Here is an 18,137-nt window from a genome sequence, read left to right as displayed (position 1 = left end):
CGTCAAGGGTGGCCTTCTCTGCTCCTCCTCCTCCTCTCTGGAGGTGGTTTCATCACAGACTGTAAAGGCTCTGTAAAAGATAATCTATTCCATCTACCTGAAGCAGTTCTCCCCCTGCACCAGTGACTCCTGCTATGGTATACTGGGGTAATTACAGGATTTTTTTTTTCTTTTTTTTTTTTGAGACAGAGTCTTGCTCTGTCACCCAGGCTAAAGTACAGTGGCATGATCTTGGCTCACTGCAACCTCTGCCTTCCAGGTTCAAGCCATTTCCTGTCTCAGCCTCCCAAATAGCTGGGATTATAGGCACATGCCACCACGCCCAGCTAATTTTTGTATTTTTAGTAGAGATGGGGTTTCACCATGCTGGTCAGGCTGGTCTCAAATTCCTGACCTCGAGTGCTCCACCTGCTTCGGCCTCCCAAAGCGCTGGGTTTACAGGCGTGAGCCACCGCGCCCGGCCCTAGTTACAGATTTTATTTGGCTTTCCCATTCTCAGTCCTCTAGTAACAATGTTCTTCCTTTTTTTTCCTTTAGGGAATTGTCTTTTCTCTAATCCTAATCCATATGGCTCAGCTGTCAATCACAGTCCTCCTCTATCCCCTGGCAACAGAGGAGAGATGTGTGACTGAGGTCCGGCCAAGCAGACTTGATCCCTCCGGCCATTGTGATTGGTTCAGGGACAACTTTGTGACCAAGTGATTACAATTTTACCCTCTCAAAGCAGTGACACAATGAATAGGCTACAGTGGTACCAATGTCAGTTTTCTTTTTTTTTTTTTTTTTTTGAGACGGAGCCTCGCTCTGTCGCCCAGGCTGGAGTGCAGTGGCGCAATCTCGGCTCACTGCAAGCTCCGCCTCCCGGGTTCATGCCATTCTCCTGCCTCAGCCTCTCCGAGTAGCTGGGACTACAGGCGCCCGCCACCACGCCCGGCTAATTTTTTTTGTATTTTTAGTAGAGACGGGGTTTCACCGTGGTCTCGATCTCCTGACCTCATGATCCGCCCGCCTCGGCCTCCCAAAGTGCTGGGATTACAAGCGTGAGCCACCGCGCCCGGCCCAATGTCAGTTTTCATTTGCCCAGTTATTCCCACAAGATAAATGTCTGGACTGTAATTGCTGAGTTATACATATATACATTTTAAATGCTGGTACATTTTGTGAGATTGCCCCACAGATAGGTTGGTGCAAATTTACAGCATTCCAGCAATACGTGGGAGTCTGCTTTGCACACCCTAGCAACACCTGGTGTTGTCAGTCTTTAACATTTGCCAGTCTGAGAAGTGGAGACAGCTGTTGAAACCTGTTCTCAATTCTGGGCCTCCCTTGGGTCATGTTCCCACATGCCTGTCCCTAATGTTGCCTCCTCGGACCTTACTTCTAAATCTCTTGCCTGCTTCTTTATCCAACTTTATTGGTCTGCTTATAACCTGGTGTCACTGTACTAGACTAGAAAGTGGGACTTTATCATATATATATGCCTTTTCTCTTGAAACTCCTTGCAGGGGCTAAGAACGGTTTTGAAATCTAATAAGTATTTGTCAGATGAATGAATGGAAACTCCTCTGTGATTCACCCATTTCCTATCACTGAGTGGTGCCACGTGGTTGGGTCCATGCTAACCTGGGGAGATGAATGCTCAAGAACACCAGATTTCAAGAATCCCAATATTGTAATGGTTATATTGGATGCTTAACATGATAATGGAGCATGACTATCCCATTCCAGGAAATGACACTCCCCACGGGAAGTCCTTGGTTAACAAATCTTTAGGGATGGTCTCCCATGTCTCTAGTGTGGATTCAAAGGACCCAGTCCCTGGTCTCAAATGACTAAACATCTTTGTGAGAGGCAAAACTAACAAAAGAAGGATTTTGAGTTTAAGTGGCATCTGAATCAGGTGGCATTTATGAAATGCAATCCTTTGGGAAAAATAGAACATATCGTAGACTGGAAACGCTTCAGAATATTTTCTAAAAGAGATGATTGTTAAGGGCATTTTTATGAGGATTAGTCAGGTGTTCTGGGCTCTGCCATTTACATTTTGGGAGTCTGATATCATAGCTGGTGCAGTATGAAGAAATGTTGTAAGCCTCTAATTTCCCTTAAAGTGAGTTTTTAATCTTTTTAGTTGTTGGGTTTGGACACCAATGGTCCAAGAGGAAGGTCCTGATTCCTAGTGTTTTGGGGAGGAATGTCACAACTTGCTACAAGCTCACCAGGAGGCGAAACAAATATTTCTGAGTTAGGGGGAAGTGCTACAGTTGTGGGAATTGCTCTTAGGCTTCCCCAGGGTAGTAAAATTCCCAAGCTATTTCAAACCAATGTTTTTTTCTTCTTTTTAGTGGTGTCAGGACCCCAAGAGGTCACAGTTGCTATTTAATAGAATAGAGCATTCTGGCCCTCTTAACAGGGAATTGTACTCAGACTTTGAAAGGTGGATAGAAATTAGATAAAGGAAGGGAAAAGGAAGTTCATCCCAGGCAGGGTGAATGAAGAAGAGCATTTCCATGAGACTTAATAGTTTATAAGGTCCCTTGACAAACATAATCTTTTTTATAATTCCAAGGAACCCTGAAGGTATTATTTATTATAATTATTAGCATCTCTGTTTTCATATGGAAAAGCAGGCTCAGAGAGGTTGAACAATTTGTTCAAGTTCTCGCAACTATTTTTCAATTGAACAATTTGTTCAAGTTCTCGCAACTTTTTTTTTTTTTTTTTTTTTTTGAGACAAGGTCTCAAAAGACAAGGCTCACACTTGTAATCCCAGCACTTTGGGAGGCCGAGGCGGGCGGATCACGAGGTCAGGAGATCGAGACCACGGTGAAACCCCGTCTCTACTAAAAATACAAACAATTAGCCGGGCATGGTGGCGGGCGCCTGTAGTCCCAGCTACTCGGAGAGGCTGAGGCAGGAGAATGGCGTGATCCCGGGAGGCGGAGCTTGCAGTGAGCTGAGATTGTGCCACTGCACTCCAGCCTGGGCGACAGAGCGAGACTCCGTCTCAAAAAAATAATAATAATAAAAATAAAAAAAAAAATAAGAAAGCAGCGTTTGCTTCAAGTCCCAGGAGGGAGCTGGGGTTGGTGTGGGGAGTGAGCAGTCTAAACACAGCGTAAGATTGAAAATTCAAACTGCTTTATGGCAATTATTGATCTTAAATGTGCTTTCTCTAATTCCCCTTTCCTCTCTTTTAGTGGGCAGATATCGTAAGTTTTCTAGACATGCTGAGTTATTGAAGTTTAGTCTGGTTTAAACTCTTGCCCAACTAATTTAAACCTCATGCCCTCTGCATTAGTTTGTGAGGGCTGCCATAACAAAGAGCCCCAGACTAGGTGGCTTAAAGAAGAGAAAATTGGTTTCTCACTTCTGGAGGCTAGAAGCCCAAGATCAAGGCGTCAACAGGGTTCGGGCCTTCTGAGGCCTCTCTCCTTGGCTTGTAGACGCCGCCTTCTCCCTCTCTTTACACAGCCTTCCCTCGGTGTGTGTCTGTCTCCTAACTCCTCTTCTTATAAGGACACCAGTCACACTGGATTAGTGCCCACCCTGATGACCTCATTTAACCTTAATTACTTCTTTGAAGGCCCTATCTCCAAATACTGTCACATTCAGATGTACTACGGGTTCGGACTTCAACATGTGAATTGAAGGGGATACAATTCAGCCCAAAACACCCTCCCTTTCCCAGCGCAGGGGTGAGGAGGTGCCTCAGGAAAGGGGAGGTGGCGGCCTGGTTCTGAGATACCACCACTTCCTCACTATCAGAGCCTAACTCCTCTGATGTTGGGGCCTGGGAAGGACAGTGGAAGAGGAAGGGTAGGCACTTCTTACCTCGTCTACAACAGTTGGTGTCCTCAGCTGCTTTTCCTGCCAGTAGTTTCCAGCCTGGCCTTGATCCTCTTCAGCAAACAGCACACCTGCGAGTTCCTCGGAGGGGTGTGGTGAGCATCCTACTGCACAGCCCCCCAGGAGCTGGCTCCCCTTCTTCTTCCACTCGACTTTTCACTCCCGCAGAAGCCTCAGTGCCTCTCAAGTGCCAGAGGCCCCCCTCAGAGACCATGGAGCCCTCTTTGAATGCACCAGACAAAGGGATTCGACCCTGGTTATTTCCAGGCTCCTGGAAAACTGTTCTTTCCTTGACAACCAGGTGATGGCCAAGCAGGCCACTCCAGTTCCCTGCTCATTGTGGCACAAGGGCAAACCTGCTCATCTCCTGTGTCAGTAGACATCTAACTAATAGGATGCAAAGAGTTAACCCACATCTTAGAAAGTCCAAGGGAGGTGTCTGGCCTCAAACCATCATTTTTTGAGAACATGAGTTTATTTCACCTATGACCTTTGTTTGGGCTTCATATGCCCATCCCTAGACAATAAGAAAACTCCCACTCCATTTCTCTGTACCCCCAAACCATCATGGCCAAGGGCAGTCAGAATCTATCCCTGCTCATTCTTGCTGTGGTAAATGTGGTCCTTGGGAGTATAGGGAAGCTGGTTGACAAGAGACTGATGCTGGTGATGAACAGTTGAATATGGTGAGATCTGAGCCATATTTGGAGACTGACTTTGCAGTAACAATTTCTGAATCTCTGCCTTCCTTCCCTCCATCCTACCATGACTCATCTTGATATTTTAAGTCACAACAAAGCCTTCATACTCATTTCCCAGGGCTCCATAATGGAAACTTAATCATTTGTGAGGCTTCTAAAATCATTTGACATGACAAAGCAGCCTGTGTTCATTATTACAGAGTGGATTCCAGACTAAAAAAAAAGCCATACAAGGCTCGGCACAGTGGCTCACTCCTGTAATCCCAGCACTTCAGGAGGCTGAGGCAGGTGGATTACTTGAGGTCAGGAGTTCAAGACCAGCCTGGCCAACATGGTGAAACCCTGTCTCTAATAAAATACAAAAATTAGCCAAGCATGGTGGCAGGCACCTGTAATCCCAGCTATTTGGGAGGCTGAGGCAGAAAAATCGCTTGAACCTGGGAGGTAGATGTTGCAATGAGCCGAGATCATGCCACTGCACTCCAATCTGGGCAACAGAGCGAGACTCTGTCTCAAACACACACAAAAAAACCAGACAAATCAGGCTTCTGTCCTTGTATAACTTTGAGCCAACAACAGTTTTCACAGAGAATTTTGGTGACTTTCTCTCATGGTGAGAATAGCCCTGTCCTACATTTTGGAAGATCCTGATATATTTTTCCCAGCCCCAATTTTTTGGTCTTCAACTGTGAGACACTGAGCAGTCAAATGAACATACCTGCTATTTTGCATGGTCTCTGTGATGATAAGCCATATAATATTTATTATACATTTAGAAGACTTTAAGAGCCAGGTGCCAGACAAAACTGAAGAATTATCATACATCCTGAGTCAGACAGCGACCAAAGGCAATGATTGAGACATTGTCAGCAAGCAGGACTCTGCTGGCTCCCTGAACTCTGGAGGCTAAGTCCAGACGGACTTAGATGAACAACACCTTACCAGCAGCCTCCTTTAGAGGGGCTGCATGATTAAATGCTAGCACCACTCCAGTTTGAATAACCAATATAGACAATCATGACATATGTCACGGTGTCCACATATTCTTGGCCTCCCATGCACACAGACGGCTTTCCACTTCAAAAGTAATGCAAAATACAGAATAGGAGTCTTCCTGTTTATCACAGGAATGTCTTATAAGTGTGAAAGAAAAATAAATCTTGGGACTCCAAACTCACTAAGCCAAAGGGAAAACTCAAGCTGGGAACTGTGTCACGCAAATCTGCCTCCCATTTTGTTCCTAAATAAGATAGCTACAAAGATAAAAGGCTACATACCTCCCTCACAATTTGCCCTCTAGGAAATTCCTGTGGGCCCCAAGATCTTTACCCTAAAACAGTTCTGTGGAATTTCACCCTTACAGTGTAAATTCACAGCTGATTTTCACAGGTGCAGGACGGAAAGTCATCCTTCTGCTCACCTGGGACGCAGGCATACCTGATTGCTTCTTCTGCCCTCTGTTTATCTTATGTAGAAATGCAGATTCACTGAGCTAGATGAATGCATAAGTGACAATTCCTCTACCGTCCTTTTGAGAGATGAAGCCAGCTGGACTTCCTGGGTCAAGTGGGGACTTGGAGAAATTTTCTGTCTTCCAAGAGGATTGTAAAACACACCAATCAGTGCTCTGCAGCTAGCAAGAGGGTTGTGAAATGCACCAATCAGTGCTCTGTAATCAGGGCTCTGTAAAACCCACCAGTCAGCAGGATTCTAAAAGTAGCCAATCACAGGGAGAATTGAAAAAAGGGCACCCTGATAGGACAGAAATGGAACATGGGAGGGGCCAATAAGGGAATCAAAGCTGGCCATCCCCAGCCAGCAGTGGCAACCTGCTTGGGTCCCCTTCCATGCTGTGGAAACTCTGTTCTTTTGCTCTTCACAATACACCTTGCTACTGCTCACTCTTTGGATCCATGCCATCTTTAAGAGCTGTAACACTCAACATGAAGGTCTGCGGCTTAATTCTTGAAGTCAGCAAGACCACGAACCCACCAGAAGGAACCAACTCCGGACACACTTTCATATGTGAACAGCTGATCAAAGACTCAAAAGAATGCAACTGTTTGCCTCTTACTTACCCACACCTTAAAAAAAATCTCTGGGCTGGGCGAGGTGGCTCATACCTGTAATCCCAGGACTTTGGGAGGCTGAGGCTGGCAGATCATGAGGTCAGGAGATCTAGACCATCCTGGCTAACACGGTGAAACCCTGTCTCTACCAAAACTACAAAAAATTAGCCGGGTGTGGTGGCATGCACCTGTAGTCCCAGCTACTCAGGAGGCTGAGGCAGGAGACTTGCTTGAACCTGGGAGGTGGAGATTGCAGTGAGTCCGGATTGTACCACTGCACTCCAGCCTGGGCGACAGAGTGAGACTCTGTCTCAAAAAGAAAAATAAAATTATTATTCTTTCCCCAATATCTTCCCTTTCCCTTTTAAATATTGAAGCCCTCAAAATCATCTTTGGAGAAAGACATAGACTTGTCACCTTGTCACCTGGCACCTGCTCAACCTTGGCAAAATAAACTTCTAAAATGATTGAGACTTGTCTCAGATACTTTTTGTTTTACATAAAAGTAACGTCTTAGATTCAAATCTAAAAATACTTGCAATTAAAAGACATTCTAAAATACAGTAATTCTTATTTAAAGCACAGCACCCTAAATTAAGATTGGGGTTGTGTGACCCTGCACATGACTGGGAGCCTGATAACCCCCGAATCAGACATCCTAAGCCAGGGCCTTGGACTTCTTCACCACTTCATTGGGAATGAGCTCCAGAGGGATGTGGGGGAAGATGTGGCGGTGCCACAAAGGAGCACAGCCTGTTGAGCACCTTGTTGCTGTACGTGGCCAACTGGACGTGACTGGACTTCATCTTCAACACAGCGGCCTTGCTTTCCTTGGCTTGGGAGGCACCTTACTGGTCGGCTCCAGCACTTGGGCTGAGAGGACTGCAGCTTGACAGCCACACAGACAAACACCTCCATATACATTCTCTGTGCATAGCAGCCCCTCCTCAGGTAGCTGTGAATGCAGCCATAGGGAAATGTGGGCCTACCAGGGAGGCTCTACTCCCCTTGGCTCCCAGATCCTTCTGCACAAAGGGACATGGCCTGTAGGGAAGTGACCAGAGGAGACAAGTAGACATGGTCAAAGCAGGCTCCTTCAGTAAACATTTGGGCCAGCCAGGAACATGATAAACAATCCTGCTATTGAGGAGCAACCAGACTAAGAGGCACAGAGAGATCATCATCATATAGCACGGCAGGTGCAAGGAGGAGGTGTGCAAAGGCATCCAGGTGAGATGGTAACTAGGTCCTATAAGACACAGGTGAAAACACATTCCTGTGCCCCCCAGCCATTCCCTTCCACGAGTCATCCGTCCTTGGCCTTCAGTGCTTCTCCCCTAGGTTGAGTGGCTCAGGTCACCACCAGCAGCAGGGCTTTGGACTTTGTAGAAGCTAGGTCTCCTGCAAAGCTAGTTCTAGTCTACTGTCTGCCAAGGAAGGTACCACAAACACTTGCAAGGAGAGAACTTAGCCCTTCTCAGCAAACTGACACTTTTAAATTCACTTCCCTCCACCGCCCCCCTGCCCCCCATCAAAAGAGTACATTGGAGAGCTACTCCAGTGGGCCACCTATCAAGAGCTGTGCTTCCATCTTAGATACTCTGCTTGACAGGATGCATTTTGCAGTCACTGTTTCTCCTCCACCTGACTCTAAGCAGGCTTCAGGGCTCTATCAGCTCCTCACTCCAGGGTAAGGAATGAGCTTGCAGTCTTATTAGAAAACACTGCTCAGACGTTCATTGGTAGCTCCTGTCAGGAGTGTTTTAAGATTCACTGGAGAGAGTTGCTGCAAGCATGAAGCAGGGGCCAGCCCCGCAACAGGGTGGGCAGGTGGGTGGGCCATGGCTGCAGACAGAGGAGAGCAGAGGGCCTCAGAATGGCTCCTTCGTCTTTCAAAGGATATACCATGGGGGGTGCTTTGGGCCAGAGCAGTACTTGGCTAACCACTTTTGTATAAGTCTGTTTTTACGCTGCTATAAAAAAATACCTGAGACTGGGTAATTTATAAAGAAAGAAGGTGGCCGGGCGCAGTGGCTCACGCCTGTAATCCCAGCACTTTGGAAGGCCGAGGTGGGTGGATCACCCTGAGGTCAGGAGTTTGAGACCAGCCTAACCAACATGGTGAAACCCCATCTCTACTAAAAATACAAAAAAAAATTAGCTGGGCATGGGGCGCATGCCTGTAATCCCAGCTACTAGACAGGGTGAGCAGGAAAATCGCTTGAACCAGGGAGACAGAGGTTGCAGTGAGCTCAGATCGCGCCATTGCACTCCAGCCTGGGCAAAAAGAGCGAAACTCTACCTCAGAAAAAATAAAAATAAAATAAAGAAAAAAGGTTTTGGTCGGGCGCGGTGGCTCACGCTTGTAATCCCAGCACTTTGGGAGGCCGAGGCGGGCGGATCACGAGGTCAGGAGATCGAGACCACGGTGAAACCCTGTCTCTACTAAAAATACAAAAAAATTAGCCGGGCGTGGTGGCGGGGGCCTGTAGTCCCAGCTACTCGGAGAGGCTGAGGCAGGAGAATGGCGTGAACCCGGGAGGCGGAGCTTGCAGTGAGCCGAGATTGCGCCACTGCACTCCAGCCTGGGCGACAGAACGAGACTCCGTCTCAAAAAAAAAAAAAAAAAAAAGAAAAAAGATTTAATTGGCTCACGGTTCTGCAGGCTGTACAGGAAGCACGGCTGGGGAGGCCTCAGGAAACTTGCCATCATGGCGGAAGATGAAGGGGAAGCCAGCACATTTTATGGCCAGAGCAAGAGGAAAAGACAGAGGGAAGATGTGCCATGCACTTTTAAACACTCTGATCTCGTGAGAACTCCTTCATAAGAACAACAACAAAGGGATGATGCTGAACGATTCATGAAGGGTCCACCCCCAGGATCCAATCGCCTTTCACCAGGCCCCACCTCCAACATTGGGGATTATAATTGAACATGAGATTTGAGTGGGGACACAGATCCAAACCATATCAATTTTGATTCCAGTTCTGAGCAAAATCCGGTCTCCACTCACAGCCTTAGGAGCTACCATAGCTGAAAGAGACCTGTTGATGAAAAGTAGGGGCCGGGGGTTTCCAAGTGTGCAGCCTTGATACTCCTTGAAGGACACTGGGAAATCACTACTAAGAATATTTGGGGGAAGGCTGCCTTCAGGCGCTGAGTTTGCAGAGTGAAGCCCCTTCTTGTGCTTGGTGGTCCCTGACACTCCACTTACTAATGTCTCTATTATGGGGAGTTTTAGCTTCTTATAAGCCATTTCTCACTATAAGAAGGGCACATGTTCATTACATAAAATGTCAAAATTCAGAAATTTAAATAGAAGAGTGTCCTGTTTTCCTACCACCCAAAGAAACTTGTACATATTGTCATGCATTGCTTTAAAATCTTCACTCTTTTTAATTTTCAAACCAATTTTTGCACCAGCAGAAAGGATATCTGTTACCAGAACTAAAGCGGCCATAGACTTGGTTCACAAATGAGAACATTTAAACCAGGACACAGCTGCATCACCAAGAGGTTCCTGCTTTAATTGACTGGCAAAGAGGAGGCAAGCTTCATTCACTGAGATCACGTCGGGCTGCTGCAAGTGGATGTTTTCATACATCATTTCTTTTTCTTTTTATTTTTTATTTATTTATTTATTATTTTTGAGATGAAGTTTCGCTCTTGTTGCTCGGGCTGAAGTGCAGTGGGACGATCTTGGCTCACCGCAACCTCCACCTCTCAGGTTCAAGCGATTCTCCAGCAGCCTACCAAGTAGCTGGGATTACAAGCGTCTGCCACCACGCCCGGCTATTTTGTATTTTTAGTAGACATGGGGTTTCACCATGTTGGCCTGGCTGGTCTCCAACTCCTGACCTCAGTAATCCCAGCCTCTAATCCCAACTACTCAGTGGTGCTTTATATCCCTCTTTATATTGCCTCGGCCTCCCAAAGTGCTGGGATTACAGGCATGAGTCACCGCACCCGGCCGGACGTTTTCATTTCTAACCCTGGACGCATGACCTTCATTAGCACCTATTCCAAGATGCTGTCTCAGGAGGCTTATGCAACATGCCAGTCATCATTTTGCACCCTGCTGTATCTTCTAAGTTCAACCAGCACCTCATATGGACGATGCCAGGGTCCCAGGATCTTGGTCTTCAGGGGGACCAGGTAAGAAAGTTGGGGAGGAGTACTTCCCAGACCATCCCCATTGTGGGGAACACCACAAAAGTCGTGCCAAATCCTGTACGTGACAGCTCTCCCTTCTGCCACGTGTAGCAGACTTCCTAGCAGGAAGGGCAGTGAAACAAGATTTGACTCAGAACTGAATCATTTTTCAGACACTACACAGCTGTGAGTCAGGACCCCTGGCTTCAGCCATTTGCTCTTTATGTAACTTAATTAGGTGGCTCAACATCTGCGGTCCTCAGCTTTTCATTAGGAAAACTGGAGATAATCCTGCCGGCTCCACCAGGTTGTTGTGAGGTCAAACAAGAAACGGTGAAAATGTCTGTAGTTGGCCGGGCACGGTGGCTCACGCTTGTAATCCCAGCACTTTGGGAGGCCAAGGCGGGTGAATCACCTGAAGTCAGGAGTTCGAGACCAGCCTGGCCAACATGGTGAAACCATGTCTCTACTAAAAATACAAAACTTAGCCAGGCATGGTGGCAAGTGCCTGTAATTCCAGCTACTTGGGAGGCTGACACAGGAGAATCACTTGAACCCAGGAAGTGGAGGTTGCAGTGAGCCGAGATCGCACCATTGCACTCCAGTGAGCGAGACTCCGTCTCAAAAAAAAAAAAAAAAAAAAAAAAAAATCTGTGGTCTGGTAACCACACAGAGTCAGTTTGATTCTTTGTGAGCATCATCAGTATAGCCATGCTGACCTCGGATGAAGGCAGCCGTGTCCACAGTGAGATTTTAGCAGGGTAAAGAACTGCTCCTCCCCAGCTGGCAGTGAGTCAAGATCATGCCACTGCACTCTAGCCTGGGTGACAGAGTGAGACTCCGCCTCACAAAAAAAAAAAACTGCTCCTCCCCAAATTACCTCCCCACCATTCCATATTCCATTGCCATATGGAATGCCTTGGCTAGACATTCATACCATGGATTTCTGTCTTTTTTCTCTCTTAAAACCAAAGCTATAAATATACTTCTGAAATTTGCTCAGACATCAAGACTTGGTTCAATACTCTTAACTCGGCAAAAGTACAAAGTCAAAATATTCAATAAGGATGTGGGAAAATTTGAAAGCACAATGAAATCAATTTTATTATGTCAAGGATATGCAAATGTCATGTAGAATTTCTAATTTGATCCTTTAAAGTAAAAAAAAAAAAAAAAAAGCCAGGCTCAGTGGCTCACGCCTATAATCCCAACACTTTGGGAGGCCAAGGTGGGTGTATCACTTGAGGTCAGGAGTTTGAGACCAGCCTGGCCAACATGGTGAAACCCCATCTCTACTAAAAATACAAAAATTATCCAGTGTGGTGGTGGGCACCTGTAATCCCAGCTACTCACTGGAGGCTGAGGCAGGAGAATCACTTTAACCCCAGAGGCGGAGGTTGCAGTGAGCGGAGATCGTGCACTGCACTCCACCCCAGCGTGAGCGACAGAGTGAGACTCCATCTCAAAAAAAAAAAAAAAAAAAAGTGGGCAGATTCCAAGGCAGGACTGGCATTGGGTCCATATCCTGGCCTTAATATTCCTCGCTTCCCCATCCCTATCTTCTTCAGGAGCTTATTCAAGAATTCCAAGGTGGTGAGGTCAGGATTTCGAGACAAACCTGGCCAACATACTGAAACTCCATCTCTACTAAAAATACGAAGATTACCCAGGCATGGTTGCAGGCGCCTGTAATCCCAGCTACTCAAGAGGCTGAGGCAGGAGAATCGCTTGAACCCGGGAGGCAGAGGTTGCAGTGAGCCGAGATCGTGCCATTGCACTCCAGCCTGGGCTACAGAGTAAGACTCTGTCTCAAAAAATAAAATAAAAAATAAAAAAATAAGAAGTCCAAGATGGGCCTGGAGGACAAAAGGATGACTTATCTCAGTAGCAAGAAATGCAGGTAGGGTTGGCCAGGCGCGGTGGCTCACGCCTGTAATCCCATCACCGTGGGAGGCCAAGGCGTGTGGATCACGAGGTCAGGAGTTCAAGATCAGCCTGGCCAAGATGGTGAAACCCTGTCTCTACTAAAAATACAAAAAAAATTAGCCAGGCATGGGGTGGTGGGCGCCCGGAATCCCAGCTACTCAGGAGGCTCAGGCAGAGAATTGCTTGAACCCAGGAGGCGGAGGATGCAGTGAGCTGAGATCATGCCGCTGCACTCCAGCCTGGGCGACAGAGTGAAACCACGTCTCAAAAAAAAGAAATGTAGGCAGGGTTTTACTCAGGAGAAATGTGTGCTGAGAAGGATGAAGGCCAACTTTTTATTCTAAATGTTAATGCAACTTCTGAGTTGGTCTCAATATTTAAGCAAATCAGGTTTCAGGTTTTTTTAAACATAACTGAAATAATAATATTGCATCTTTTAAAATACCAGTATTGTGGCCAAGCAAGGTGACTCATACCTGTAATCCCAGCGCTTTGGGAGGCCGAGGCATGCGGATCACGAGGTAAGGAGTTTGAGACCATCCTGGCCAACATGATGAAACCCTTCTCAACTAAAAATACAAAAAATTAGCTGGGTGTGGTGGCAGGCGCCTGTAATCCCAGCTACTCGGGAGGCTGAGGCAGGAGAATTGCTTGAACCCAAGAGGCGGAGGTTGCAGTGAGCCAAGACCGCACCACTGCACTCCAGCTTGGGCAACAGAGCAAGACTCCATCTCAAAATAAATAAATAAAATAATAAAGTACCAGTATTTTGGTACATAAAAAAATGGTGTAAACTAAATTGATTTTGCAATCCCTACTAATCCATTCATCCCCTCTTAGAAATATAGTTCCACAAGTTGCTCATAGCTTTTCATCTTAAGAAGAAAATTAATTTTGTTTTGCTATATTTGTAAGTCTTTGGTCATTTGATGAGATGAAATGTTTTTAAAACTCAGATTTGGCCGGGCATGGTGGTTTACACCTGTAATCCTAGCACTTTGGGAGGCTGAGGTGGGCAGATAGCTTGAGCCCAGGAGTTCAAGACCAGCCTGGGCAACATAGTCAGACCCCTGACTCTACAAAAAATACAAAAATTATCTGGGCATGGTGGTACACACCTGTGGTTCCAGCTACTCAAAAAGCTGAGTTGGGAGGATCACCTGAGTCCGAGGAAACTGAGGCCGTAGTGAGCCATGATCACGCCACTCTACTCTAGCCTGGGTGACACAGCAAGATCCTGTCTTAAAAATAAATCAATAAATTGGCTGGGTTCAGTGGTTCATGCCTGTAATCCAACACTGGGAGGCCGAGGTGGGTGGATCACTTGAGGTCAGGAGTTCAAGACCAGCCCGACCAACATGGTGAAACCCTGTCTTTACTAAAAATACAAAAAAAAAAAATTATCTGGGCATGGTGGCGCACGCTTGTAATACCAACTACTTGGGAGGTTGAAGCAGGAGAATCGCTTCAACCCAGGATGGGGAGGTTGCAATGAGCCAAGATAGCACCATTGCACTCCAGCTTGGGCAACAAGAGTGAAACTCTATCTCAAAAATAAATAAATAAATAAAATAAAAGTGAGTAAGTAAAACTCAGATTTGGTTCATACACGTCTTCCGCTAGCCCACCCTCAATATCTCCAGTTGCAGGGCATAGGCGATTCACCATCTCCAGCCCTACTTTGTCAGCCATCTCTGAGCTCCCCTCACACCTAGCACATCTGAGTGTGATTAAAAAGCACATGACAGCCTTCTGCCTTGGTGCCTTTGCTCACTGTGCCAGCTGCCTCTGCACTGTTGGTGTCTGCCTGGTTGGCACCTCTGATCTTTCACTCTCTTTCTATAGCAGCACCTCTTCTATGAAATACCTCCTGCCTCCTGCCCCTGCCACCCCAAGAGGATAGGTTTCTTCATTTCTATCCCCCTAAAATTTCCATGACACTCCATGGGTGGGAGTGCTCAAAGGGCCAGAAAATGATTTTTTTCTAGGCAGATTTCCCTCTCCACCGTGGATTCTGGGCAGGTCCTGTTGAGAGGTGACAGTGTACTGGCTGCCCTCGCTTGCTCTTGGCGCCTCCTTGGCCTCCGCGCGCACTGTGGCCGTGCTTGAGGAGCCCTTCGGCCCCCACTGCACTGTGGGAGCCCCTTTCTGGGCTGGCCAAGGCGGGAGCCGGGTCCCTCAGCTTGCGGTGAGGTGTGGGGGGAGAGGCGCCGGCAGGAACCCGGGCTGCGCGCGGTGCTTGCGGGCCAGCACGAGTTCTGGGTGGGCGTGGGCTCGGCAAGCCCCGCACTCGGAGCAGCCAGCCGGCTGCGCCGGCCCTGGGCAGTGAAGGGCTTAGCACCCGGGCCAGTGGCTGCGGAGGGTGCGCCGGGTCCCCCAGCAGTGCTGGCCCACCAGCGCTGCGCTCGATTTCTGGCGGGGCCTTAGCTGCCTCCCCACGGGGCAGGGCTCGGGACCTGCACCCCGCCATGCCTGAGTACCCCTCCCCACCCTGGGCTCCTGCACGGCGGGAGCCTCTGGGACGAGCGCCACCCCTTGCTCCAAGGCTCCCGGTCCCACCGCCCAAGGGCTGAGGAGTGCGAGGGCAAGGCACGGGACTGGCAGGCAGCTCCACCTGTGGCCCCACTGCAGGATCCACTGGGTGAAGCCACCTGGGCTCCTGAGTCTAGTGGGGACTTGGAGAACCTTTATGTCTAGCCAAGGGATTGTAAATATACCAATCAGCACTCTGTATCTAGCTCAAGGTTTGTAAATGCACCAATCCGCACCCTGTGTCTAGCTCAAGATTTGTAAATGCACCAATCAGCACTCTGTGTCTAGCTCAGGGTTTGTAAATACACCAATCAGCATTCTGTATCTAGCGGGGACTTGGAGAACTTTTGTGTCTAGCTCAGGGATTGTAAATGCACCGATCAGCACCCTGTCAAAATGGACCAATCAGCTCTCTGTAAAATGGACCAATCAGCAGGATGTGGGTGGGGCCAGATAAGGGAATAAAAGCAGGCTGCCCCAGCCAGTAGTAGCAACCCACTTGGGTTTCCATTCACACTGTGGAAGCTTTGTGCCTTCACTCTTTGGGTTTGTACTGCGTTTAGGAGCTGTAACACTTACTGTGGAGATCTGCAGCTTCACTCCGAAGCCGGTGAGACCACGAGGCCCCCAGAAGGAAGAAACTCTGAACACATCCGAATACCAGAAGGAACAAACTCCAAACACACACCGCCTTTATTAAGAAGCATGAGGGTCTGTGGCTTCACTCTTCAAATCAGTGAGACCAAGAACCCACCAATTCTGGACACACTGTGACTTGCTCTGGTCAATGAAAAATCAAGTATGTCACAGAAGATGCTTTCAAAGTGCGTGAGCACTGGGCTTAGTCTCTTGTTGCTTTTCAGAATCCTCCAACTCCCGTGTGAAAAAATCCAGGTTAATCTGCTGGATGATGAGCAACGCATGGCCCAGTCACCCACTCCTATCTTACCGGTTGAGCTTACCAATCACCAGATATGGGACTGAGGTCATAAGAAATAGTCCAGCCTCCAGCCTAGCTGCCAAATGACCGTAAGATACGTAAGAGAAAGCAGCAGAGCTCAGTTGAGCTGGCCAAACTATCCAACTAGTCCTCAGAATCATGAGTTAAATAAAAATGGTTGTTTTAAACCACAAAATTTTGAAGTGTTTGTTACAGAGCAAGTGCTAACGGATATACCCTACATAATATTTGATTAAACTTATTCATTTACTTGTCTTCCTATTCAATAGTGAGTACCTTGAAAGTAGGAATTGGCCGGGCGCGGTGGCTCACGCTTGTAATCCCAGCACTTTGGGAGGCCGAGGCGGGCGAATCACGAGGTCAGGAGATCGAGACCACAGTGAAACCCCGTCTCTATTAAAAATACAAAAAAATTAGCCGGGCATGGTGGCGGGCGCCTGTAGTCCCAGCTACTCGGAGAGGCTGAGGCAGGAGAATGGCGTGAACCCGGGAGGCGGAGCTTACAGTGAGCCAAGATCGGGCCACTGCACTCCAGCCTGGGTGACAGAGCAAGATTCCGTCTCAAAAAAAAAAAAAAAGGGTGCCTGTAGTCCCAGCTACGCGGGAGGCTGAGGCAGGAGAATGGCGTGAACCCCGGGGGGCGGAGCCTGCAGTGAGCCGAGATCGCGCCACTGCACTCCAGCCTGGGTGAAAGAGCGAGACTCCGTCTCAAAAAAAAAAAAAAAAAAAAAAGTAGGAATGTTGTGTTTTATTTATTTTTGGATCCATAGCATCTACCACTGGGTATAGAACATGGTAGGAGCTCAATAAATGTTGAGCTCAATAAGTGTTCATTAGGTCCATAAGTGAATGAATACAAGAATATTTTACTTAACTAGCTTCCTATTAGGTGGGTTATTATGCAAAGATGAAAGACAGCTCTAATGCTTGCTATTTTTCTCCTAAATTTCTAGATTTTATTTCCTACACAAGATCTAAGAAATTGAGGGAGAATAGTCTCAGTGATTTTGGTAATGCTTTTGGCTACCCTGCTCCATGTCACTGGGTGTTCCAATGTCATTGGCCAGGGACACCACAGAAAAAGCTGCTGCAGTCATTGGTGAATTGGCTTAGAAAGTTCATTTCTCCACTTGCCTCCTTCAGACCCCTGGACCCTTCCCAAATACCAGCTCCCGTCAGTTTGCAAGTGCTTCGAGTTGGTGCCATTGACCTTGACTCAGACCCAGCCACTCCATAGAGCACTGCTGCCATCTGTCCCACAGACCATGGAGAGGACTTGATGCAACAAGTCACAACGTTTGGCCCTGCCTCCAATCAAGCCTTTGGCTGTTTGGCCCCGCTGGTTAGGACAGGGAAATGGGTCACCCCCTTTCTGACTCTCTCAATTTTACTAACTTAAAGAGATGTCAGAAGCATGCCGGGCGTGGTGGCTCACGCCTGTAATCCCAGCACTTTGGGAGGCCGAGGCGGGTGGATCACGAGGTCAGGAGATCGAGACCATCCTGGCTAACATGGTGAAACCCCATCTCTACTAAAAATACAAAAAACTAGCCGGGTGTTGTGGCGGGTGCCTGTAGTCCCAGCTACTCAGGAGGCTGAGGCAGGAGAATGGCATGAACCTGGGAGGTGGAGCTCGCAGTGAGCTGAGATCACACCACTGCACTCCAGCCTGGGCGACAGAGTGAGACTCTGTCTCAAAAAAAAAAAAAAAAAAAAAAAAAGAGATGTCAGAAGCAACAAACCCTTGTTTTGAAAATGAGCGATTTTGTTTATCTTTTTTTTTTTTTGAGACAGGGTCTCACTCTGTCACCTAGGCTGGAATACAGTGGTGCCATCATAGCTCACTGAAACCTTGACTTGCCAGGCTCAGATGATTCTCTCACCTCAGCCTCCCGAGTAGATGGGATTACAGGCACACGCGACTACATCTGGCTGATTTTTGTTTT

This window comes from Symphalangus syndactylus, chromosome 14 (genome assembly GCF_028878055.3).
Source record: "Symphalangus syndactylus isolate Jambi chromosome 14, NHGRI_mSymSyn1-v2.1_pri, whole genome shotgun sequence".
Lineage (NCBI taxonomy): Eukaryota > Metazoa > Chordata > Mammalia > Primates > Hylobatidae > Symphalangus > Symphalangus syndactylus.
Note: the sequence above shows the minus strand (reverse complement) of the source record.